This window comes from Styela clava, chromosome 9 (genome assembly GCF_964204865.1).
Source record: "Styela clava chromosome 9, kaStyClav1.hap1.2, whole genome shotgun sequence".
NCBI classification, from domain to species: Eukaryota; Metazoa; Chordata; class Ascidiacea; order Stolidobranchia; family Styelidae; genus Styela; species Styela clava.
The window spans coordinates 13,848,252-13,869,288 of record NC_135258.1 but is presented as its reverse complement, the minus strand read 5'-3'; the positions used below and the strand labels follow the sequence as shown (position 1 = coordinate 13,869,288).

Genomic DNA, 21,037 nt, shown 5'->3' with positions numbered 1-21,037 from the left:
AATGTTTATAGTAAAAAAGCCGTGGCGAGCCCTGTTAATACTTTTCCTCTCCTGTCGGTGTCACAATATCTTGTTTCCTGTTGAAAATATCTCTAAAATAGAAGAGAAAATAATGATTATGACAAATAAGATAGGCAAATATAGATACAGCATATTATCAAAAAAGCTTTATTAATAAATATTCAATAATAATAATAATAACATATTTACCGGTATTTTAGATTTGTCTCTGGTTCCGTCTTTTTTCAATTTCTTCAGTGCCTTCAAAATTCTGTGCCTGAGAAGCTAAGATAATATTAACATTATCTAAGCCTAATAAAATTAGTAAAAATAATTACATGTAATTTGTAGATTTTCCTTGTATCCGTCTTTTCCTAATTTTTCCAGTCCCTTTATAGTTCTGTGCCTGAGAAGCTAGAATAACATTAAAAATATCTAAGCCTAATAAAAACCCTATTTTTCCTAATGGCGGGAATGGGTCTAAATCTATCTATAACAAATAAAATGTTTATAGTAAAAAAGCCATGGCGATCCCTGTTAATACTTTTCTTCTTTTGTCGGTGTCACAATATCTTGTTTCCTGTTGAAAATATCTCTAAAATAGAAGAGAAAATAATGATTATGACAAATAAGATAGGCAAATATGGATACAGCATATTATCGAAAAAAGCTTTATCAATAAATATTCAATAATAATAATAATAACATATTTACCAGTATTTTAGATTTGTCTCAGGTTCCGTCTTTTTTCAATTTCTTCAGTGCCCTCAAAATTCTGTGCCTGAGAAGCTAAGATAATATTAACAATATAATAAAATAAGTAAAAATATTTACATGTAATTTGTAGATTTTCCTTGGATCCGTCTTTTCTTTGTTTTTCCAGTCCCTTTATAGTTCTGTGCCTGAGAAGCTAGAATAACATTAAAAATATCTAAGCCTAAGAAAACCATATTTTTCCTAATGGCGGGAATGGGTCTAAATATATCTATAACAAATAAAATGTTTATAGTAAAAAAGCCGTGGCGAGCCCTGTTAATACTTTTCCTCTTCTGTCGGTGTCACAATATCTTGTTTCCTGTTGTAAATATCTCTAAAATAGAAGAGTAATAATGATTTTGACAAATAAGATAGGCAAATATGGATACAGCATATTATCAAAAAAGCTTTATTAATAATTATTCAATAATAATAATAACATATTTACCGGTATTCTAGATTTGTCTCTGGTTCCGTCTTTTTTCAATTTCTTCAGTGCCTTCAAAATTCTGTGCCTGAGAAGCTAAGATAATATTAACAATATCTAAGCCTAATAAAATTAGTAAAGATATTTACATGTAATTTGTAGATTTTCCTTGTATCCGTCTTTTCCTAATTTTTCCAGGTCCCTTCATAGTTCTGTGCCTGAGAAGCTAGAATAACATTAAAATTATCTAAGCCTGATAAAAACCCTATTTTTCCTAATGGCGGGAATGGGTCTAAATCTATCTATAACGAAACAAATATTTAAAAAAAGCCTTGGCAATCCCTGTCAATACTTTTCCTTTGTCTTCTCGATATCTTGTTTTCCTGTTAAAAAATATCTAAAAATACTATAGAAAATAATGAATATAACAAATAAGATAGCCAAACATGGAAACAACATATTTTCAAAAAAAGCCTATTAAAAAATGTACAATATCAGTGAAAAACAATAATATAAATAATAAATCAGTAATATACAATAACAGTAATAAAAATATAAGTATAATGTGAAACGAAAAAAAATATTTTAATTTTTTCATACCAGGACATCAAATAAACGATTGCATTACAGGGTGTTAAAATACAAATAACAATTGTATTTAGTTTTCTGAGCTATTATTCAATTCATTAATGAATATATAATCAAAAATTTGTTTGCAATTATTCAAATTACATAAATAGTTAGTTCTTCACGGGTCGAGCCATGTTGAACTTCCGCTTATAATCCTTTTACAGTGTGTATGGCATTTTGGTATAATTTTAAACAACAGTCTTATTTGATATAAATACATTCGTGTGTACTGCCCAGTGCATTTGTTTGCGACCACATATTGGTAATCAGTGCACATGCATACGATCTCAAAGTACGTATGACAATGGGATACAGTTTCAAACCTTCAGTCAATTTTTCCATATCAAAGTCTTGTGTGTGGACTCAACGCATTTGGTGGCTAGCACATCTTAGTTATCTTCAATAAAACTCTTCTTCTTATTTGAATAATTGAGTTTCATTTTCTTTTGAAAAACAGAAAGAGTCGTCAAGTTTCATAATTGAGTAATCCTGTAAAAATATATATACATTTAGTTATTATGCCTTTTTATAGTAGAGGAAGTAAATTATGAGAAACTTATTACGTATGATGAGGCTCTACAAGGCGCCTATAACGTGTTGGGCGGTGACGCTGCGCGTCATCAACTCCCTCAGACTTATAACCTTCTAGTTTCACAATATTGACAACTCCACAATTTTGAATATGATTGTAGTCCATTACTGGCAATGAAATATTCAATCTACATGAACAATGTACGAGAGACGAATAATATGTGATGAAATACGACAAATAGTGTGGTGATAAAAATGATTATTGTAGAGGTCGAAACGCATATTGTAGATGTATAGGGTTGCTAAAGTTTACGTCCAACCTAAGTATGTCGACAACATACTTAATTTCAAAAGATGCAAACAATAGCAACATTAATAATTTATGTAATATGAACCTATTTAACCAAAATATAAAACAAGCAAACAATCCATTTATTACGGCAATTAAATTAACAATACCTAAACGACAAACTTCTAATGCGAGCATTAACTCTTAAATAGCCGACTTGCAATGATCCGAAATACCGAAATAATATTAAACAAACAAGAATATGAGAAGACAAGACGATACAAGATTTTGTTTACGTCAACATGCTTATTTTCGTCCCACGAACAGGAGATTAAATTGCTTTAAAGGGAAGGGAGTAGTCTATGAACGGTCATTCACCAAAAGTACAATGGCCGATAACTGTCAAAATAACCTCGGATCAAACATATATACGGAATAAAACAATTAAACTTTGTCTGTAGCTGAGGAAATGAATCTTACTATTAGTATGTGTAACCAATTACATGCTATTGTGGCATAATAAGGGATGCTATTCGATATCATACGAATTTTTAATGTTTGCAGTAAAAGAGTACATTGTTTTACAACATATCATTTGATACAATAACGCATGGGATGGATGTCTATTTTAAACATAACATTAACGTCCATTACATTATACTAGAGATTCCAACAAGAGAGATGTACCGATACCACTTGTCGCCGATACCGATTCGACAACAACGATAAAACGCCGATATCAATATTTTAAAGCAGAAATTGCCGACATTTACATGCTTTGTAATTATTATTTCAAGTGTGCAGTCCAAACTAGTTGAAGTAACAGTTTACAAGCATTATTCATGCCACACAATTTTTCAGATTGAAAGAGACATATTTCAGATAATAAGAAATTAATATTTGAATCCTGATACGTTTTTTGGTTTAAATACATTGCACACTGACGCTAATAATATCGGTGTTCGGTTAGAAAACTCATCGGGTTTGGCTACTGTGGGGGGTAAAATAAATAAATGTTTACTCACTCTATCTAACTGATACATCGAGTTGCGTGCGCAGAATTTTATGCCATTATAACGTCGTATTTTGTATTTTACAAATTTAAAAGTCCCATTTTTGGAAATTTCCTCATAATTTCCATGTAATGTTAAAAATGTCAATATAAAAAATGGGCTGCAAAAATAGCCAAATTAGTTGGGCTGATAAATGGCTAATTCAGGTCATAATCCTATTCCCGTTTCTATTCGCGCGGTTGGAAAACAGCATTGCTCATACTTAACGAGGCTAATACCGTGAAAAGCAAAAAATAATTTTATATCAGTATTTCGAGCTACTTTTTAAAAACATTCTGGAATTGATCAAAAAGTTACTTATCGTGGAAATATCAGTCTACATTTAGCCGATATCAATACGAATACCGATACCAAATATTATCACCGATGCCCGATACCTTTTACCGAAAGCCTTTTAATTTAGTTTTGACCAGCACTGACTGTATAACGACATTGACGTTTGTTTTAAGCAGAAGGTAGAACACTCATTTAACCACTCCAACCCAAAATTGAAATTAATGAATAGCCAATATACCTCAATTAATAATGAAATAAAACAAGTGAACAATACACGATAGTAATATGAACATTCGTTAAAAAATTAATATTCAAGCCAGACGATATTATTGCAAAATGAACCTAGCAATTTGTGTTAGTTTAGCTGCCCTCAGTTAATATTTGGAAGTGTTTCAACTTAAAATTATTCTTATTTGAATCGAGCATTAAAATTGGAACCAAGTTGAAGTAATAAAAACGAGACTATCAGAAGACGACCCGTAAGTTACAATTACATTATATTTTCATGGCATCGTGATTCCAGGACAAGTTCATAGATGACCTCTTATTAGGGGGAAAAGGAGAACAAACGATAAGCAAGAGACTCAAGTAGAAAATGCGTGTAAACATTCACAATAAATGGTCTTTTTAAAACCAAGAGAGAAAAAAAAATGTAAAATCAAAAACGATCTTGACAACAACAAAAAATGAATAAGTCTGAAACGCAAGGAGCTACAGAAAAAAATGTGGAATGAACAGACATTTTTCTTCTTTACATGTATTCCATATTTTCCTCTGCATGAAAGGAAGTAGAATCCGCATTTTTATTTTTTCAAATGCTCAAAGTAGTATAATTTTGTCACAATTACAACCAACAAGGCTCATTTACGCAACGAGCGTATTTTTATTTATTTTTTGGCGCTTCAAATTTCATTAATGTGATACGAAATGAATAAAAGCAAAGCATTTCCGTCAGCGAAATTTAAAACTATCCAACGCCAAAACTTTGTCTTTCCAAACACAGTTTAGCGCCCAAGCACATTCTGTCTCATAATCATTATTTTATCTCGGCTTTAAATTATGAATTAGTTTCCTTTTGTGTATATTTTTCAGTGCACGCACAAGTTTAACCAGTGCTAGGCATTTGTAGCAGAGGCATTATCCAGCATATTGGGTGAATATAAGCGCCTTCAGTTAACAGTTAGTTGGACGTGTTTTAAGCTAAAATTAATCTAACACTATCCAACATTGAAATTAGAAACAAGTTAAAGTAATGAAAACGCGGCTATTTGAAGAACTGTATGGTAATACGACATTATAGTGGCATGCCCTTGGTATACCTAAACAAGTTTTTAAATGTCCACTTATTAGCAGAGGATCAGCTAAAATAGAAGAACAAACGATTAAGCGAGGGCTTAATTAATATGACTCGGCATGTGTGCAGTCTAAATTGGATATTTTCTGGCCTGCCAGCCTGTTTGGAACTGTTTTCTATGCGCTCAAAAATATGAATATCCAGTGTAAGCGTCAAATATGCAACATTGCAGCTTTCAACAGATTTAGCAACCAATCACAAGAAATCACATTTCTTTGCTACATTAGATACCCTACAGACAGACTGCACCTTTTGAAAAAGAGTCAGAAACATCAACCGTTGGAATATCAAGCGCACAAACCCAGGATAAACAGATCGAGTAATAATCAAACACAACAATTTGATAACAATCAAAAACTATATGAATGTATGTATTATTATTCCTGTATTATAATTTGTACACCCCAGCTGTTTGATTTACATTTTTTACCACCAAAACTATGTCGTGTCTGACATTAAAACTTTACGGTTCTAATGAATTTTTAGGGATAAATTCGTTATTTCAAGTAAAATTTATAAAAAGACTAAAAATTGCTTATTTCGAAATTCTCCAAATTCATAAATTAGATTGATAAAGGGCCCGTTGTAATTATACAACAGATGCCAACCAAAAATATAATTGGATCGATGACACCAGATGCTAATTAGTATTCCAACTAGAGATGTACCGATGTATCGGTATCGGGTATCGGTATCGGCAATATCGGCCATTTTTTCGGTATCGGCCATGTATCGGTATCGGTTAGATTAAGGCCGATATTACCGATATATTTACCTTTTTGATATGGTCCAGAATGTTTTAAAAGATAAGTTGGAATACTACTTTTTAATTTATTTTTGTCTGGAGAGATCGTGAGCTATGAGCCATACATGTCCCCACCCCTGCGAGAGAATAGGATTCACGTGTTTTTAGCTATTTATCAGCTAAACTAGCTCAACTAATTTGGCTATTTTCGCTGTCAAATTTTTATATTGACATTTTTAATATTACATAGTTTTTATGAAGAAATATATCAACACAGAACATAACAAAAAGCAACTAGGCGCCCAGTTTTAAATCATACAGTGGAATTGGGGACCTTCCGTATTAACGGCACATGGGCTTTTGGCACGGGTATAAACTCTGACTGTTTGTCGTCAAGTACGAGTGTCATTTAGTCCGTCGACATCGATAAACTAAATTCCGACACAATTATCCCACTACACAGGTATTAATTTTAATTCTGCTTAACTACACGATTTCTTTATAGATATATTGACTTGACCGCCTAGCCCTAGACTGTCTCAAAATATATGATAGCAATTGTGAAATATTATAAAATAGTGAAGTAAAAAAACATCCTCAACGGTTATCGGTGGGCCTTCTTTTTGTCGGTGCTGATTGATATTCTTTCATGTTGGCTTTGACTTATTGCGTCAACGATTACGATTAGCCACTAAATTAAATATTTGTAAAATGCTTTTAATTTGAACGTAGGACGGCGGCGCTAGAATGCGTGGGTGATATTCAATATTCTTTTAAACACGAATAACAATATTCGAAGCTCGCGATATTAACATTAAATTCAAATTGGACATCCCGGCTTATGAGTTTTCTAATTGAACACCGAGATTACTAGCGTTACTGTACAATGTATCTTAATCAGTTACAGCATATGGATACCAAACATTAATTTCATATTATGTGATATATATATCTTTTTTTTCAATCTGAAATAATGTGTACTATGAACAACGCTTAAAGACCATTGTTTTAACCCGTCTGCCCTACACAGCATACCTAATTAAGTAATAATTACATAGTATCGGTATCGGAATATCGGTAATATCGGCCTTTTTGTAGTATCAGCATATCGGTATCGGTATCGGCATTTTTAGCTGGTATCGGATCGGTATCGGTATCGGCGACAAAAGTGGTATCGGTACATCTCTAATTCCAACCCGAATCGATAACCCTAATGGAATCGATATCACCATACGCGCATACGTATATAAGGTTTCAATTGGATATTGAAGAGAAGAAGTAAGGTATTGAAGAAGTCATGTATTGAGAGGTCTTGTATTAGGAGTCGAATCGTCTTGATAAGTGTTGTATCGTCTCTCGATGTCGTCATGTCTTCATCGTTTGTTCTCCGTGTCTATCTACAACATTAAAACAACGTCAAACAACAACAGCGTTCAACAACATGTTTCAATATGCTACACTGTTTTAACTGACTAAAATGGCGACCCCGAACAAACAATAGCAAACCTTCAGATGTGGAGTCGGAATCGATAAAGGTGACCCAACAAAACAACAACAGCGCATATCGAAGAAGAAAAATATCAACAACGGTAAAGATGGTACAGCAATAAAGGTATCACCGCACGAGAGAACAAAGGTACGGAATCGGAAAAGAATCAGACGACGGATAAAGACTAAGTCCGCACAATGAACGATATCAACTTTTGTTCGAAATCAAAAATACAAGGTGAAAAATAGTATCAGGCTAAATTTAACTGATGATATAATACAACGAACGATAAGTTTTATAAAAGTACGGAAGAAGCGCACGCTTTTAGACATTCTTAAAGATCACAACAAAAAATGATCGAGCAAGACAATCGAATGAAAATATTATTCATCAATTTGTTTTACTTTGTTATATATACATACGATTTTTTTCTTACTGGGATATTTATCGTACTACTTCTTTCCTCAATGTATAGTCCTTCTTTAGCTTTTTTGGCGATATTAATTCGGATCTTAATTTCTATGAATTGCTTGAAAACAGACTTAAGAGTGTTTACTCAAATTGCAACTAATCTTATGGCCAATTGATTGTGCAATGAAGATGAATATTCGATTTTAAATTTCTTGTCATTTATATTAATTAAAATTTGACGGATTCAAACTATTTAGATTAGATAGATTTCATTAACACTGAACTATTTTTAAAAGATGACTCAAATGAGTCACTCTCTTAAACGTTTATAACATCGTTATGAGAACGGTGCATAAATGAGCTCATCAATAGATTCGTCAAAACGAGTATATGACAAAAAATTTTAACAAACAAAGCGCTATTTTTCTTTTATTTTCAAAGCCCGAAGCTGGCATTATAAACATATCGCAACAAGCGAATTTACAATGCGCTATTTTTACCCAACTAGGGTTATTCAAACACATGAGCTATCAGTAATTCAGTGTGACGAAGTATATTGGATTGGAAGATCAGTTTTATCTGTCGAAATCAAATTTAAAAAACAATAAATCGCCTTTTCTTTTCCAATCTATACTCTTACTGTCATCCTACTTCCCTCCGATTATTAAATCTCCTCGTACCATATTTTTGAATTTCATTATGTATATTTTTCGATTGTGTTTTTTTGTCATTTTCAATGTGTTTTTGAAATTTACGTATTTTAGGTGACAAATATGCCCAAAACCCCGATTTCCATTCTAAAGGGCGTAGATATATTTAGGAATAAATTCGTTATTTCAAATAAAATTTATGAAAAGACTGAAAATTGCTTATCTCGAAATTCTCCAAATTCATAAATTAGATCGATAAAGGGCCCGTTGTAATCATACAACAGATGCCAACCAAAAATATAATTGGATCGATGACACCAGATGCTAATTAGTATTCCAACACGAATTGATAACCCTAATGGAATTGATATCACCATACGCGCATACGTATAAGGTTTCGATTGGATATTTGGGGGAAAGGGTATTGAAGAGAAGAAGTAAGGTATTGAAGAAGTCATGTATTGAGAGGTCTTGTATTAGGAGACCAATAATTTTTCGACCTATGTCATTATGTGAACTATGTCAAGTTTTGGGTCTATGAATGACAGAAAATATAATTCGATATGAATTGGATATATATTTCAACAAATCTATTTGTACCTGTCCGTTTCTGCACTCGCGAAATGGCAACATAAAAAAGAATAATACTACGTAACGCTGTGTGATTTTTTAAATTCTAGTTAACCTTAACTTTTCCGAGCCTGTCGAATCCCTGCGCTATCCTGAAAGCTCTCGCCAAACCCCATTCTATCGAACAGTTGATATTAGGAGCCCAATCCAAATTTCATAAAAGCCCAATCTCGTGCAAGGGTATAAAACATGAAAAAGTTTCATCTTGAAAATCCTAGGTTTTCGATAACAACCCAAGATGTTTCAAAGTCATAGGCAGAAAGCATCTAAGGGCATTATCATATAAGCACAAACACCAAAGCGCGCGACATCCCTGGAGATGACGGGTTCACTAAAACTTACAACTGCGCAACGCTACAAACAGCAACGCTAATAGAACACATTGATAAATGTTCTAGTAAAACTTATTGTGAAATCAAGCACGCCGCGGAACAATTATTCCATGCTGAGAACCGATCGCATTTTTTTATTTCGCAATCTGTTTCTGAATATCAATAATTGTTTTTTCATTGTTTGGTCACAATTAATTTCAAACAAATTTATTTATCGCCATATTTAAACTGCATGATTGCTCTTTTCTTGTCATTGTTGTAAACTGCTTGTCTGAGGAAGTCTGATTTTGGTCAGACGAAACGTTACAGAAATATATTTGTGTTAGTGTGCACAGCAGACTCTTGAATTGCATATTATGGTATTTTATTCTTGCTACAGCATCCGTGCATTACATGCATATGGATCCACTAGCGCAAAGGCATAGAGAAAGGATTGGAAGTTAGTCTGGCGCAACCTCTACTGATCGTTATATTAGCCTTTTCGCGTGACTTCTGTATCCGAATGGATCCTGCCAAACTCCGGACTCGACAACTACCACAAGAAAAGAAATTAGAAGTAATACTAAAAAGAATTCAACGCCTTTAAAAGAATCACATTAAAAGGACCTGGCTATCAAGATCTGAGCCTAGAACACATTGATGAATGTTAAACACATTGGTAAATTCCACTAGCGCAAAGGCATAGAGAAAGGATTGGGAGTTAGTCTCGCGCAACCTCTACTGATCGCTAATTTATTAGTTGTTGAACGTGTAAGTTTTAATATCTGACATGAACTGTAGCTAAATATGCATAATTTGTAGACGATGTGATAGAAAAGTGCCATAATATAAAACTGTGTTAATTTGAAGGACCCTCGTCGAACCCCTGGAACAGCTCCAACGAACACCAAAAATTCGATTGAACCCAGGTAAAAAAAAAACTACTGTTCTAGACCAGCGTTTCCCAAACTTTTTCGGCCACGGAACTTTTACACTTTTTATCTCGCCTCGCGAAACAAAAATGAAAGGGTAAAATTGATAAAGGAAAACGGTCTAATGTAGTGGTTCCCAATGGGTAATATTTTGGACATCTTGTGCGATAATTGAAATATTTGCAGCTCTTCCTGACTAGCGGGATTGAACATGATATATATATCAGTTTATACGTGACAAAATATGAATTGAAAGATTATAAGATTACATATATACTTGCTCTTTACTCTTTAGACTATATAGGCGTCAATCTCACTCCGTGATGCACCAGACTATTAACAATGTCGATTCTGTTTGATGCAATGACTCTTTCAAGCAGTGTTTTAGAAAACTGAAAATAAATATATAGTTTCATTATCAAGTTTGGGATTTATAAATCACAGTGTGGTAAAGCAAGTGGTAAAGCAAAGGTAAACTTATATTAAAAATACATAAAAAAAAAATCAATCCAATGTTACGTTCATGTGTATACCGAGTCCATCTAACTTTAGGTGAAACTAAATTTCGTTGACCTAAGACACTATCAAGTTATTTAAATCACAAAAAATGCTATTTAACAGAAATACAGAAAAGAGATTTGGTTAAAGCAATGACATTAAACAACATGATAGGCAACTCTGACGTCACTCCATAAGACTACAGGCAAAACATTGTATTTCATGATACGCTCCAATGCACATATTTCTCGTCGCCTTTCGCGTCCGTTTTCCGCTCGCTTTTGCTACTCGGCGTCTTTTTTACGTGTAGTACCTGCCTTTTTGCGCCTGTAACGAAACAAAATAATCTCTATATCTAAGAAGTTTTGCTTACTTGGAAAGCTGGAATAACAGGCAAGCTGTAAAGAGCAATTCTGGACATCATAGACGTTTTTTTTTTATCAGAGAAGATTACAAACGCGATAGCGGAAAGATTTGTGTGGAACATTTTGCAGATAATGACAAAGTTCAAAGTTAGTAATTTTAATGTTTGCGCTTAATCATTGAAATTTCATTTAAAGAGGGTGTCATACAAAACTGTGCTGCGATACAATTCCATAACACAAAGTTTGCACCTATCGAACTTGCTTTTGTATGTGAATTTATTAGACATATTACATATTCAGTTAATCGTAGGTAACATTGCTGGTACATAATGCATCGTAGATAGGTTTGTTTAAATTTAGGAATTTAGCTCATAGCCCACTAATTAATATTATCTTCTATGCAGGAGGTTGCAGGGCTGAATTCAACTTGCAGCCTTACCGATCACCTGACGATGCTCATTTAGTTTGGCTCGAGCAAGTCTTCTTGAAATGCTTGTGTGAATGGAAACTACCTATATTTTTTGCCTTCCTCCGATTTTAGACAAATTTATTCTGAGGGATTTCGCATATAATTCTCACTGATTGTTGGCTGTTTATAATTCCTATTGATTGTGAATTCTGATTATAACAATGAGTTGAAAATTTTTTTACCTAATTTACTGGCACCTTTTTCTTGTCAATACTCCAAGCTGAGGTAATAAACATGACAATACATTTATGTCATCTGGAAGCAAAATATCCACACAAATTAATAGTTTGGCACATTGAGATAATACATCATGACAGAAAATACAAGTTAAAGATATGTATGACCATCACATGGTAATTAAAATTAAAAAAAAATAATAGGGGCTGTGGAGTATGGAAAGTTCAAGACAAAGAAAAGAACAAATGTTCATAGAACATAGCTCATATATTGTGATGCAACTAAACAGTTGGATTAAGTTTTATTATTTCCTTCAATTTCAAATGCAATTACATATTAATATTTGCATTCCACTATTATTGCAACATTTGCAAGTTACAGTATTTATTATAAAAAATCGTAAAATTCTATGTACAACCATCAAAATCATTTTTGAACAAGCTTTGAATAAGGAAAGAATAATACATACACTAAAAATAACTTAATCTAAATATATGAACCTAAAATTAACAAAAATACTACAGTATAAACTCAATGTTTTAATAATTACATTCGTCCTGGCGTTTGGCATCTTTTTTGTGTCACCAGCATACTAAGGCCAGTCTGAAATGATTTTATAGTACCAACTCTAACTAACGAGGCCACATGATCATGGGTTTATCTGGATCTTTACGAATGTTTAATTAATTCCAGTAATGCAAAAAAGTTACTTTTATCATTTCATGTATAGATCAGTAAAAAAACAAATGACAGATTTTTTCGACAAGACATTTCGCACTACCTTGCGTGGCATAGGATTGCTTGAATTATTATTGATATTGATTTTTAGTAACTAAGTCGTTGTATAATTATATTAATATACAAACACATGGAAATTTTCTGTTCGAAGTTGGTCTTCGAATTTGTCATATTGACTGCTGAGCTTATTGTGTTTTTTGATTGTATTGATGGAAATATGACAAATTAAACAATGTGCTTCAGAATTTTGTGAAGAGCAGAAATGTTACAACTCCCATTTTCTTCGAAAATGCCACCTTCTTCGTGTACTTTGCGTTTAATTTAATTACTCAAGTGTTTTATTCAAGTATTCTTTTGCTAGCTTGATGTGTATTCTTAATTGGGTCAAAATGTGGACAAAAAAAATTAATATTCCAAAACTACTTTCAGTAAATTGTTTTCTGTGTGAATAATCAATTTCACTTTAGAAGGTTTGAAAAATCTATTACATTTAGATAAAAAAAAAACTTCCAAAATACTATTACAATTATTGTTAAGCGTTCGAGGGCCGCACTGGAAGTTCTCTGGGGCCGCGAGTTTGAGATCCCTGGTCTAGATTGAAGTTGTTCAAAAAATATATGATAGTATTTTATCATGAATGATGATTATACCCCTTCCGGAATTTCTTCTATAGTACTACCAAAAGTTGATGAACCAAATATAACACAGGTGCAGTGAGGTACCCGTAATCCTCATTTTCAAAGCTGTTTTAAGTATGTCTGGCGTGTTTTGTGCCTTTTTACAAATAAGACCGCTTATGCAATCTTACGCTTTGGAATTTTTAGTTATTTTCCTCAAGCCCTGCAGGATGTGGGGGCCATACACAACTCTACCGGAGGGTCAAATGTCTTTGCATGCCTCCATAGGTTGTTTTTTAGCATATATGATTGGTAAATGTATGTATGTTACCGTATATTGCTATTTCGTAGATTGTCTCAGAACTTGCAAGTCACCCGTTCACCCTTCAGCTTCAACGCCCACGTGAATGAAGATGCGTTAAAAATCTCTATATGTTTTTATTCGTAAATTTCCACAACACACAGAATATAAATCTTATAACATTTATCCAGACTAGCTTAGAATGGTTTACATCGTCTTCTCTCCCTATCGAAAGATATCGGAATCGTATTTATACGTTGATCATAAATCCAATTAAATGCTGTAAACGTGAGCTCGTGATTTACGTTATAATCAGAAACTCCTGTTATCTCCATAAGGGTAATTATGTACATCGTACGGATGGGAACTTAGATATAATTATTTCAATCAGTGCCAAAGGTCTTGAGAATATAAATTTTAATTTGATAATGACTGGGTGGAACATGTTATGTTTCTTAAACTGGTGTAATTTGATTCCTACGAAAGTCTTTGTTCGAATTTTGGGAAAAATTAACTTTGTCATGATGATTTCAACATGAAATGGGGTACATTTGGGGGTTAGTTGCTATAGTTTTTCTATTGCAATTTTCTATTTTCAATTGCATTATATTTCTTGGAATCACACTGTCACTGATATGTCGCCAGACTTCTGATATCTCCCCGTCTGCTATAGTTGTCCTGTGAATAAATAATAGGAAATTGAGATTAGACGAATAGTTGAAAGTTTTGCTTTATGTCGGCTTAATTTCTTGATTGATATACTTACTATTTCTGCTATTGCCTCTTGTGCTGCAAGAGTCTCACAATGCTTAGACAGGTTTGTCCACAACTTTCACATCTGAAGAAAGAGAGGAGATTTATTAATTTTCGTTAAGAATAAATAAAGCAGTCTATATGATTCAGAATGGAAAAGCTAATAAATCCAATATCTCATGTTTTATTTAAAAAATATTTTACTGAATTTTGGAAAATAAACCAACTAATAAAAGGGTTTAGTCAGAAAATTACAAGCATTCGTGGCTCCAAATACTTGAGAAATCAGACTATACAATATAGACCGGTATGAGTGAAATGTTAGGTGAACTTGTTAACACTTTGATTCAATACGCAAATAAAAGTGAATGCGTAATAGTATGTTACAATGAGCAGCAATCAACAATGAGTATATATCCTCACTGATTAAAAAAATCTAACTGGAGGTGCATGAACTATTTGAAACCAGAAGGAGTAAGTAAATATGTAATTTCGGCAAATGGGCAACTACGTACCGTACTGAATTAATAACTTCGTAGTATTTGACAAAGGCTGGCTTTCCCACATGTACTTAACGGTGCGATGCCCGGGTGTGATATACAACAATAGTATTCACCTTACCTTTTACCGATTTCTTTTTACCCCAACTTTCAAAAATATCATTAAAATCGACAACAACTGTCAAAGCAGGCACGAACACCATTCGTGCTACGCCTTGAAAGCAGCACACATCCGCTCGTTTTCGTCTCGTCAAGTATGTGCATTGGAGCGTGCTATCGAATACGATCTTCGGACAAAAATGCCGGAGTTGCGCATCATGTTGTTATATGTCATTGGTTAAAGACATAGTCTTTTAAACTATGTCCTTATCAATCTTTGGAGTTGTAATTAACAGGGACACAGAGTAGCTAAGCTTATACTAGAAATTTAAAAAAATAAAAATATTAATTTTTCGTTTGAATAAAATTATTTGCTGATTTGCTGCGTTACAGTATCGCCACTGGAAACGATATTTTATTTTGGAGCTTGCATGGCGTAGTTAACCAATGCCAAATCGTATAGAATTCACATTGATACACTCGGTTGGAATTACTTATTAGCCAGAAAAAAACGATAGTTGTCCGAATCATGATATTATACAGTATTTAGACTAGAGGATTTTCCAAAATAAATTCCATTTGACAGACAAACCAAAGCTGAGCTTATACTCAATATAATAAAAATAATACTTTGTCAGTAGGTTTCCCGAAAAAATTGCAGATAATATTTATTGATAGATATACAAGTAATTTACACGAGACGCGAGATATTCCAAACTTGAACGGCTTAAAATGTTTGTGTACCACAGGCATTGTGCGTTATATTTACCTAATATTGAGGTCCTCTAAATCAGCCACAGGGATTGTAGACATTCTACATTCATTATAAGAACATAACATGTTAATACTCGAAATAAACTATGAAGAAATAGGGAATATATTTCTAGATTTGAAAACTTATGGACATGAGGGGCATGGGTTCTAGGAACACTACCAATGAAGGTCTATACTGGTTATAAGGTATTTGCGGCTATAGTATATCATAGGAAATTTAATTTTAGGACACGAATTTTGGGAGGGGATTAACAACTACATTAATACCATCTGGTGAAAACGGGTTTCAAGCTAGAAAAAATGGTATATCGTATGCAGAATGATAAGGACATGTTAGCTTTGGTACCTCATGATAAACGATTTTAGAGTCGTAATATTTGCAATAATAAAGCGTCATACATATTACATACACGCATGAATATAAGATATGAATACTCGCACTTAATAACAGCGCATTAGGAATATTGCCAGCTTCGAACACTTATCAACCTACTTCGAACATTTATAAATATGAATCGTATGGTTACTAGGACTACCAAGGATTGCCGGCTTCGAACAGTTATCAATATGAACCGTATGGTTACTTGAACTACCAAGAAATGCCAGCTTTGAACACTTAAAAAATATGAATCGTATGGTTACTTGGACTACCGTCGATTGCCAGCTTCGAACACTTATCAATATGAATTGTATGGTTATTGGTTACTAGGACTACCAAGGGAAGTATAAGTCGGGTGTACAACTGGCCTAATTTATATATTATCCTTATTGAAAATTTCAGTTTGGGACACAGTTCATGGTTAACCAGTACCGAAGGTAGTAAGATTCACGGTTATATTAATGTACTTGATTAGACTCACTCCAATATTACCAGTATTGAAAATTTATTGCGATTCTGGATTGGAACATGAATGGCATGGTTATTAACTGTTTACTACCAGGTGGTATAAACCAGGGATTTCCAAAGTGGGCGGTTATAATTATATTATAATCTGATAATTTAGTGAAGAGTTAATCGTTTACCGAGCCTACAATTTAAATATAATAAGACGTATGAGAACACGCTGCACTGGGCAGGGGTTCAATAGCGCAGAAAATATTTAATTTAAATGGAGCTCCTTGAAATGCAATGAAATGAGGAAATAAAATTCATATGTTATATTTGAGAAATGCATCGATACGTGATTTTTATAAAGATGTATCTTTTTAATGAAAATCTCTCATAATTTGACAACCAATGCAAAAAAGACAGAAGTCAGAAACCTGGATTCTTTCATTTACGACCTCGTTTGTGGTAGAGAAGGGGTTTGTAACAATGATACAAGTGCTATCAAAAAAAAACATCGCCATTCAATTAGTAAACGGGGTGAGTTGAGATTGTGGCTGACGAAAATGTCACCAAAAATTAAAAAAAAAATACTTTCTGGAAGACCAATAAGCTTATATATCTCATTGAAAAAAACACTATAAACTATGATTTACCTTGTTTATTTGTTCTGTATTATATTCGTTTCTGACCTCAAATGTTTTTGTAAACTGGGTGGGTATATATTACTGCGAATAAAAAGTTTAGGAACCACTGATATAGACCATGATAATTTATAGATACATTTCTGCGCTTAGTCGGATTCTTTTTTATAGTATGATACTATTTTGTGGAAAAAAACAAGTGAATTCTACACAGAATATTCAGAACCATGTTATCAATAAAGTAATACCCATATAAATAAAACATGAGAAAAAAAAAATCCGTGTATTTATTCTATTGGATCATTTATATAGATGTATACACATAATAACGTAACATATTAGTACCTGCAATCAACGATATAGCAATAGGAAATATATTTCTAGATTCAAAAAGTTATGAACATGAACGAACTATTACCAATAGGAAATATATTTCTAGATTCAGACAGTTATGAACATGAACGAACTATTACCAATAGGATTTACGGCTATATTGATACGTTACAGCAGTGGTTTTCAAAGTGGGCGTCGTAAATTTTTTTTTTGCGGAATCTCTCACAAGCGTGAAAATGATACTAAACAAGGAAAGGCTAAAAACGCAAGTACGACGTAGGCTACATTGACTTTGGATCGTTCAAGTAGTAAAGCCCCGTGATTTTTGTTGCAACTGGGGATGCGTTGATACTAAATGCCGTTTGGGCTTTTTAGATAACATGTTTCACTGGCCAAAATCTTGCTTCAACAAAACATTGCTGCTTTTCTTCGTCGTTTTTAAACGAAATCGATGTAAAGCGTTGCGCACTCTGATCCCTTTTGCGATTTCGTATTCATGCGAAGCAAGTTTTGCGACCATGGTCGTAATACGAACAAAATATCGATCTCGAGTAAATGTTGAGAGAGAAAGCGTGCGGCTCTCACAAATCTTACCAAGGTTTAGTAACAGTTGTAAAAAGACCCAAGTATTCCCATCCCATTAAATGCAATTTCACTGACTTTGGTTTAGTTTTCTTTGATCGTTTAAATAAAACTCATTGCAAAAAAGGTCCTTTATTGGAAGGTACGGTTTAGTACGGTTTCCACGAAAAGTCGCAACTTGAGCATATTTTTTGGAGGGTGTCACAATAAAAAGAAGTTTGAGAACCACTGCGTTACAGTATCTACACTGGAAACGATATTTTAGTTCGGGGCTTGCATGGCGTAGTTAACCAGTGCCAAATGGTATAGAATTCACATTGATACACTCGGTTGGAATTACTTATATAACATCGTTATTGGAAAGCTAATGTAATTCTAGCTTGGAACACGAATGACACGGTTAACTGGTTACTACCATGGTCATAGACCATGATACTTTCAAATTACATATATAAGATTAGCCAGATTGGCCCAGAAAATTAAATCAATAAATTCTATGCAAGAAAATAATGACTATGCTATCAATAAAAGAAGGCAATATACATATAAATATGACACAGGATATATAGACATCCTTCTATCGATAAAGAAGTACTGGTACTTATATCTTGAGTATAATTTTCTTTTCATTAGTATAGTATAGCTATGAAAATATTTTTACGAATTGTGGTGATTACAATGTAACTCTTGTTATGAAAATGCTCGCAACCACTCAAAAATAACTAGATAGCTATAAGCTACATATAACAAATATTATGTTTCATTCAAAAATACCTTGAAAATACGGGGATGGAATGTAAATATCCAAAAAATGCACGATTAAGTCCAACAAACAAAAAATAGATTTAAATAGCTACATGCCCCCTCAAAAATTGTCTACGCCCCTTTTGCAAAGCGCGCCCCACCCTTTGAAAACCATTGCCCCAGTGAATAATCGCTGATACTATTAAATTTTATGCCAACGATACTAAGAAATGAACACTGGTCCGGTTCTAAAGACTTTGCCATATAAAATTATTAGCGCGCATTGGTGCCTAAACTAACAGTATTACTGCAAACACAAGGGGAAAAGTTCCTTCTCAACAATGACGAAAATTTGACAAAATTTGGAACAAAGTAATGCAAGTTTTATTCCGAATATTGGGCGGTAATATGACAAAAACACGGTTTTTTATTGCTAAAATTCATTCTTGTCTTATTCGCTCATTAGCCACAAAAAAACGATAGTTGTCCGAATCATGATATTTTAAAGTATTTGGGGGGTTTACCAAAAAAAATTCCATTTGACAGACAAACCGAAGCTGAGCTTATACTCAATATAATAAAAATAATACTTTGTCAGCAGGTTTCCCGAAAAAACGGACTTAGTTAACTTTTTATTCATAACTATTATATATGTATCCATCAGCCCTTTCACGAAGTATATTGTTAATGCTGAATATGTTTTGCTCTTTATAACTAACAAGAGAGCTATGCTCAAATATATGGACACGAAATCCATAACGAAATTTTTTACCATCATTTCCCTGAAAATCATATGGTTTTCGTGTCCCACGCGTCCCATGGGAAATACAAAGGTGTGTTATCCCATCCCATCTCATGGCACGTTTCCCATAGACAAGCCTGGACATAAGGTAACTTTGCTTTCCATATTAAGTTTTTGGCCATTTGGAAGCGTTGCCACAAAATCTTATTTGGTGAACTGGAGTGAATATTTAATTATTAGATGCAAACAGCTAATTTTCAAAGTGATTCTAAAATTGTACAATATTCTGCCTAAAACTCAGCTATTAAACATGTACAACGATACTTCAAACACTTTTACGAAAATTTCTTCCCTGGTCTATTAAGGCATAGGTTCTCAAAGTGCTCCGTGGGAGAAACTTAGGCGCTTCGATTACTTAATAAAATACTGACTTGTCCAATTTTGTGATTGTCCAAAGAAGTAATAAAACTAATAAAATTTGACATCAGTAGTGTCGAAATATGACAACGAGCGCAAATTCAAATGTGACATTATATATAAGTAAGATCGCAGAGGATAAAAAGTTGTCTCTCGAGTAAAATATTCAATTCATAGCCGGTGCGAGCATTCAAAATATCTTGTCATAGTAATTTCATAGTAATTTATTTGTGTTCTTCGTTACTCGAATTTTAGTCGGGAAAACTTTTACGATTATTTAATAAATGAAAAATCACTTTTTGAAAATTGCACGAAATACGTCCCAAACTGCCAACTATAAGTAGACCGGAATCGTATTTTGAAGTTAATCAAATTTGATTTGTTTTTTCGGAACTCAAAATTATTTTAAAGATATCGACAAAATACGAGCGATTGTAATTTAAAATATTGCAAAAAAAAAAATGTTCATTATATTTTGCATTAATTATTTTATATATCGTCACATACAGAGAAAAAGTCGTATTGGGCTCCATCGGTAGTTTCAAAATAGACAAAAGGTACATTGCGCGAACAATTTACTGTGTTTCCATTTCAGTAAATTAGAAAGATTCAAAAGATTTTAATAACATACTTGCTCTTTAGACTCGAGGCAGCCACCTCTCTCAGTGATGCATAATCGGACGAATAACCCCGCATGTCTTTCGATATAATGATGAATTGTCTTTCCCTCTTTCAAGTAGTGTTTCAGAAAGCTGAAATTTATATGAGATAATGAAATGTAGGTAAATTTTGTATGATATTGATTTGAATTATATATAGATGTTCGAACTACGTCATTATTAAGTTTGAGGTTTATAAGTTACAGAAAATGTATCAGTGTGCTATGTTGTATCTCATTATCTAAATCTTAAATAGTTAATAGTTTATTAGTGTGTTATATTTTACCTTCAAGTT

General features: G+C 33.2%; 1 long non-coding RNA gene across 1 annotated transcript; it reads right to left on the bottom strand.

The window, feature by feature from the left end:
• Nucleotides 1-7,587: 7,587 nt before the first annotated feature.
• On the bottom strand, nucleotides 7,588-20,765 carry LOC144427261 (uncharacterized). The gene is made up of 2 exons (XR_013477826.1): nucleotides 20,715-20,765; nucleotides 7,588-10,896 (listed from the first exon to the last, which is right to left on the bottom strand). It is a non-coding gene; the product is annotated as an uncharacterized LOC144427261 (long non-coding RNA).
• Nucleotides 20,766-21,037: the final 272 nt, after the last annotated feature.